Raw genomic sequence first — 7,571 nt, 5'->3', positions numbered from 1 at the left:
AGAGGCTTTTTAGTTCCTCTTCACTTTCTGCCATAAGGGTGGTGTCATCTGCGTATCTGAGGTTATTGATATTTCTCCCGGCAATCTTGATTCCAGCTTGTGTTTCTTCCAGTCCAGCATTTCTCATGATGTACTCTGCATATAAGTTAAATAAACAGGGTGACAATATACAGCCTTAACGTACTCCCTTTCCTATTTGGAACCAGTCTGTTGTTCCATGTCCGGTTCTAACTGTTGCTTCCTGACCTGCATACAGATTTCTCAAGAGGCAGGTCAGGTGGTCTGGTATTCCCATCTCTTGAAGAATTTTCCACAGTTTATTGTGATCCACACAGTCAAAGGCGCAGAAATAGATGTTTTTCTGGAACTCTCTTGCTTTTTCCATGATCCAGCGGATGTTGGAAATTTGATCTCTGGTTCCTCTGCCTTTTCTAAAACCAGCTTGAACATCAGGAAGTTCATGGTTCACATATTGCTGAAGCCTGGCTTGGAGAATTTTGAGCATTACTTTACTAGCATGGGAGATAAGTGCAATTGTGTGGTAGTTTGAGCATTCTTTGGCATTGCCTTTCTTTGGGATTGGAATGAAAACTGACCTTTTCCAGTCCTGTGGCCACTGCTGAGTTTTCCAAATTTGCTGGCATATTGAGTGCAGCACTTTCACAGCATCATCTTTCAGAATTTGGAATAGCTCAACTGGAATTCTATCACCTCCACTAGCTTTGTTCGTAGTGATGCTTTCTCAGGCCCACTTGACTTCACATTCCAGGATGTCTGGCTCTAGATGAGTGATCACACCATCGTGGTATAATCCTTACAGACCCACTAATTATTTAAATCAATTTCCAAAGCCTTAAAAATTATTTCATATTATTTTTTATATGATTCAACATCATAGCTGTTTTTTTTTTTAAAAAGAATTAAAAAAAAAGTTGCACAAAAATATTTGGTATTTATTAAACTCTGACAACAAACAAATTATTTAGGAGAAAAATAAAGTTAGCCTTGAAGTTATGTTAATTATGAAATGACAGGCCCCAAATGAAGTCACTTCCCCCTCCACACCCCCATGACAGCAAGCCAGGACTTAACTGCAGGTTCTGATGATCTTCTCAAGAAATGTAATCTCAGCATCGATGAAGTAATCTGGGCCCTCTCTGCCACTCCCCTCCCCACCTCCAGCAAGAGTCAATCTGGGTGATAAAACCCTTGCCTTTTCTTTCTCTCAAAAAGATGTCCTGAACTAAAAACCATCCTTTCTTTTCCTGACAATCCCTTTGCTCCACCCTCCTTCCTATAAAGACCTTCCATTCACACAGCCCCTGGAACACCCTTCTAGTGGCTGGACAGACGGCTTCCTGTTTCATGAATAGTCAGTAAAGCCAATTACATCTTCAGATTTACCGGGCTGAATTTTGGTTTTTAACAATTGGTAATTTTCAGTCTGGAAATTGTGAGTTCAGGCACTGATAGAAATGCTGCTTTTTATTTTTTTGGTTTTTTTTTTAAGAAACCCTGACAGGAATATACCAGATGTCTGATATACCGTTTTCTTTTCTTTTTTTTTTCTTTCAGGCAAGGCTTTACTGGGCCCCTGCTGCAGTAGAGAACGAAAGCAAACAACAGGTCCCCTTGCTTGATCCCTGGCCAGGCAACGGGGGAACTTGTTCCCTGTAAGGGATGAGGGTAGAGCTGTGCCCAGGCTTCTGAATGGGTAACTTGACTGCAGATGGGACAAGAAACTGTATTCATCCTGTCAACCTGTGAATATAAAACCTGACGGCGCAGTTACCTGGAAGCCGCACAGTGGACGGGGTTTTGAACGTAGATACATCACCCTGCAGGTGGTGGGTGTGCTGGGAGCATCCTAGCTGACGGACCAGCTCAGGCAGCCCGTGGTTAGAGACGGTGATTCCCGCGCGCTTCGTGTCCTGCACCCCAGTTTCCGCAGGCTGGATGCTGCGGGTGTGATGGGAGGCCAGGCCGCGATGGTGGGACTTGGTGGAAATGCGGCCACGACGATGTGACTTTGTGGAAATGCAGAAAGCACATGCGTTTTCAGACTAAACTGAATTGTTTCCTAAAAACAAATCCCCAGTCTATGCAGGTCACTCTCCTACCTAGGAGCTAGGAGAATTAGCACTCCAAAATATTTGCGGTTATTGAAGAGAATGAATGAAATAGGACGTAGGTTGGTAAATTTGGGGGAGAGGAGAAGCAGAAGAGAGGCAGCACAGAACCTCACAGTAGACAATGCCTGGGTGATAAGTCTCTCCTCTCCTCCCCTGCCTCGAGTTACTTGAGCAATAAAATAATTGATTACTCACATTCTCAGCCATTTGAACTTTTTCACAGGAGAATTCTTATTCAGTTGTACTGATGTTAAATATTTTTTTCATTTCCTCTTTTAGCTTTTTTTTATTCTTTCAAGCGTAATTTTATATATTTAGCCAAATGTCTTTTCTCTATCAGAATCGTACAGAAACCATGAAGCTTTCCAGATGGACCCATCTTGAAAACAGTGAAATCCAGAGTTATAAGACTTGTGGAATAACAATAATATGCCGTCTATCACTCTTCACCTGGTGACCATCCCATCGCTGTCTTGCTCAATCAGTAAATAATAAATACAAATGGCCCCCAAATTATGTGGGTACTATAGAGGGCACACACACCACACACACAAAGCAGCAATCATAAAAAATCAAAATCACAACCTGCTCAAATTATTATATGTTTAAAAAAACCAAAGAGCTGCTAAGTAGCTGAAAAGTGGCTGAAAGTGCTATGGAAACAAAAGTCCACTTTACTGTGGCCCAAAACCAGTGGAAAGAGTTTCCCTGCAGGAGGAAGGGTGCGAGTGGGAAGTTTAAGGACGGGCGGAAGGGAGACGAAGCGTGTTCCAGGTGAGTTGGGCAATGGCAGAGCAGGTGCACAGGCGGAAAGATGGAAGCAAGAGGATGCTGCCTCCTCTCACCTTCGCATCAGAAGCCAAAGTGAGGTGTGAGTGTCACAGCAAGCCCCAGGCTGTGCGCACCAGGCCAATGTTATTTCAGGAGAAACGCTGCCTCAGGACTCACTTCCCAGGGGGTGCTGGTGATAAAGAACCCGCCCACCAATGCGGGAGACATCAGAGACGCTGGTTCAATCCCTGGGTCGGGAAGATCCCCGGGAGGAGGGCATGGCAACCCACTCCAGTATATTCTTGCCTGGAGAATCCCCCGGCCAGAGGGGCCTGGTGGACTGTGGTCGCAAAGCGTCGGGTACGACTGAGCGACTTAGCACATGGGCACGGTGCCTCAGGACAGTGACAGATGGCACTATTGTTTGGGAGCTGGTTTGAGTGTTAATGGTGTGTGCTTGCAACAGGTGTGCTGTGAATACTTTAATTGGCAAGGAAGGACGCTCACGGGAGCAGCTGAGCTGCTGGGTGAGGTGTTTTCAAAAACTGGTAGGAAATTGAGTGTTGATTAGGTTTTAGGAATTTAGGGACTTCATTCCTTAAACTTTGGCACAATCTGACTTGCTTATTTAGTCTAACTGTGCTTCACTTGGTAAAATCCTGTGTTTTAATCGCTTGGGATCCAGAAGGATTTGGGTATGAAGTTCATTTGTGTAACTTTGGGGAAGTTTTCTTTCTGAGTGAGTCCACAATCTGTAAGAGGGAGAAAAATCTGGCCTCACTCGACTGTGAAGATGATAAATACATTCACGAATCTGCAGTAAATCTCGTGGCACGTGATTTTCCTTCTTTTCCTTCCTCAGGTCAAGTAATAGGCAACTGTCCTTAAGGAGACCACATAACTTATCATAAAACCTTGTGACTTTTTTAGTATAAAAGGGAGCATTACAGAAAAGTACCCTGGGCACAGTATCAGATTGTGACTGAGCCTCACTACACTTCTTTATGAAAAGAGGAGAACAAAGGCACGAGAAAACATTTAAAAACCCTATGAACCTCTGAGTAACAAGCTAAAAAGCTTGTGTCACGAGAGTTTTTCTGTGGGTTTCTCTACAGATTTCTCAAAGTCAAAATCTCCTCGCGGTATGCTTGACAATGTCCCTGAAAGTAGCCAAGCACAAAGTCACTAAATGCAGACTCCAGCTTCTCTCATGACAATCATCTCTTTATCATAGTCTGTCTTCTCCAACTTTCTGGCTCCTCTGAGAAATTGGGGAGAGATCCGTAATTAGGGCCTGAGAAGGCCAGGCTGTGTCTGTCTAGATGGCAGAGCGACTGAGTTTGGGGGCCGAAACTGATTTCACGTGGCGGCCTTAGCTGAGCGGGGTTGCAGGGGGCCGTTGCACAGCGTGGCGTGGTAACACACAGGCATAGTTAGACTTGTCATGAGAGACTTTTGGACATTCCATCATTGTTGTACTTTTTATGCTTTGAATTCCCTCCCAAAAGGTAGCTCGAAGTTGCCATTGACATGTCTCTGCCCTCTTTCATAGATGGCGTAGACCTCATCTATGTATGCCTTAATATTTGGTAGCATTTAACACTGCATTCATAAACTTAATGCTTGAACGTGATTCTTCCATGCTTGCCAAACAAACTACACGGAGAATCACAGCCCAAGCTGCTGGAGTCCTGACACATTCGTTGGCATATGCCTGAGTCTGACTGGACAGATGTGGACACAGTCAGTCAGCAAAGACTGAGCTCTCATCGGCGTGGGGCGTCTGGCAGGAACTGTCTGTGACTAGGGGCACCTGTTCCACGGAGGGGCTCCTACCCTTCGGCTCACAGTGGTTAAGCCCTGATTTCAGGATATGTCGGGCTCGTCCTGCAGGTCACTTCTATAGCCCCTGTCCTGATCCTGCAGGCTCTGTGACTCCACAGATCCTGTCTCGGCCCCACGAAGCTGCCAGGCTCCTCTACCGGGCCCCTGGACCAGCACTGCAGAGTGTGAGGCAGCCACGGGCCACTGACATCTTCGTGGAGAAGGCAGGACGCTGTTCTCTTCTTCCCTTGCTTCACTGTATGCTGCTTTTCTCGCTATAGTTTTAAGCTTTTTGTCGTTTATCATCAAAATAACAGGGCCCTGTTTTTCCCTTTTGTGTAGCATCATCTGGGGCAGAGAACCATTGAAGAGAATCCAGAGAAGATGAAGAAGCTGGTAACTAGAGTCTGAAAAGTATGACCCACTGCTGGACTCCAAGCACGCCAACCACTTCCATTTACGGTGGCATTGCTGTTAGTCGCTCCATCGTGTCCGACTCTGCAGTCCCATGGACAGGCTTCCCTGTCCTTCTGAGTCCACTGAGTCAGTGATGCTAACCATCTCTTTCTCTGTCACCCCCTTCCCCTTTTGCCTTCAATCTTTCCCAGCATCAGGTTCTTTTCCAGGGAGTCAGCTCTTTGCATCAGGTGACCAAAATAATGGAGTTTCAGCTTCAGCACCAATCCTTCGAATGAACACCCAGGACTGATCTCCTTTAGGATTGACTGGTTTGATCTCCTTGCTGTCCAAGGGACTCTCAAGAGTCTTCTCCAACGCTACAGTTCAAAAGCATCAATTTTTTAGTGCTAAGCTTTCTTTACAGTCCAACTCTCACATCCATACATGACTACTGGAAAAACCATAGCTTTGACTATACAGACCTTTGTCAGCAAAGTGATGTCTCTGCTTTTTAATACACTGTCTAGGTTTGTCAGAGCTTTCCTTCCAAGGAGCAAGTGTCTTTCAATTTCATGACTGCAGTCACCGTCTGCAGTGATTTTGGAGCCCAAGAAAATAAAATCTGTTGCTGCTTCCACTTTTCCCCCTGTATCCCCTCGCATGAAGTGATGGAACTGGATAAGAACACCTGCCAAAACTCTGTCTGCTTACAATACCTGGATATCACGATGCTGACAGTTCGAGTCCGTAAGTTGCAAGTACAAGCTGGTTCTCCTGAGCAACCGCTGCCTAGGCATATGCCTGGCTGGCTTGGCTGGCTTTCAGCCTTTTACTGGTCAAAGCAGAATTTGGGGTTCCTTCCTCACCCTATCCCATCACATCCCTTCTGGCCCTCACCAAATGCTCAAAAAGCCCACAGCAACCTGTCTCTGAAGACTGACTTCGCGTTCTCAGTGCAGCTGGGATCGGAGCGCTGTCGTTCCTCCCAGTTGCAGCAGTGGCCTGATGGCCAGCTTCCTTATCCCCTTCTTTCACCTGCGCTTGTTCTTTAGTAGCTTCACTGCAAGTACAATAAAATCTGTAGCCTTTACCATGACCTGCAGAACCCCTTTGCAATCTGGCCCTGCCCACCTCTCTGTTTATCTCCTACTGCACTCACCGGCCACCCTGGTTTTCCTTAAATGTGCGGTGTTGGCCCTCATCTCTGGGATCTGCATGACCTGTTCTCCTGGTCAGGAAGCCTCACCCCAGATCTTCACACCACCACGGTCTGTAACTCAGACGTCTCCACCTTTAAGGATTGCCTTGTCTATCCACCACCACTGTCACCGTTCTTTTCTTCTTAGAACTCATTGCTATCAGAAATCTTATTATTTATGTAGTTCCATGTTTTTCCTGTAGTCATGCGTGGATGTGAGATTTGAACCCTAAAGAAGGCTGAGTGCCAAAGAATTCCTGCTTTTGAATTGTGGTGCTGGAGAAGACTCTTGAGAGTCCCTTGGACTGCAAAGAGATCAAACCAGTCTATCCTAAAGGAAATCAACCCAATATTCATTGGAAGGACTGATGCTGAAGATGAAACTCCAATACTTGGGCCACCTGACATGAAGAGCTGACTCATTGGAAAAGACCCTGATGCTGGGAAAGATTGAAGGCAGAAGGAGAAGGGGGTGACAGAGGATGAGGATGGTTGGATGGCATCACTGACTCTATGGACATGAGTTTGAGCAAACTCCAGGAGATCGTGGAGGACAGAGGGTCCTGGTAGGCTGCAGCACATGGGGTCACCAAGAGTTGGACATGACTTAGCGACTGAACAACAGCATGTTCATTGTTGGTCTCTAATAACGAGACCATATGAGAGCAGGAACTATGTAGTCTCTACATGATCAAAGAGCAGACTAACTTTTATAACCAGCTAGAGAATATGTGTCATAAGCTCCAACTAAGTCGGTTTGGGAGCCAGGATACATAGAGTCCTCTGGAGGAGGTGATGGTATTCAGGAAAAGTTAAGACAGCTTAAAACAAAAGGGTGGCATCTTTCAAGACTTTGTTCATTTAAAGGAAGAGGGCAAGAGCTGGAAGGACCGTGCCAACTACACAGCAGGCGGACGCATGGCCTGGAGCCAGAGGACGCAGCTTGGAGAAGCAGGAACCCCAGTGGGTACTCGATAGAAGATGAGCTTTGAGCATCCGCTCAGGAGCCGTGTGACTGAGCCCAACCTGAGATAACTGCCAGTTCCGATCTACCCAGGCAGGGACTTCCCTGGTGGTCCCGTGGCTAAGGCTCTGTGCTCGCTGTGAAGGGGGCCTGGGCTTGAGCCCTAGTCAGGGAACTGCAACTCCTACGTGGCAGAGAGGAGCCAGGTAGCTCTTCCGAGCATCCTTTTCTTATCACAGGTGGCTCAACTACACAGAGGCTGTCATCACTGACTTGATCTTTT

This window comes from Bubalus kerabau, chromosome 5 (genome assembly GCF_029407905.1).
Source record: "Bubalus kerabau isolate K-KA32 ecotype Philippines breed swamp buffalo chromosome 5, PCC_UOA_SB_1v2, whole genome shotgun sequence".
Classification (NCBI taxonomy): Eukaryota; Metazoa; Chordata; class Mammalia; order Artiodactyla; family Bovidae; genus Bubalus; species Bubalus kerabau.
The sequence above is the reverse complement of the archived record's forward strand: the minus strand, read 5'-3'. Positions refer to the sequence as shown.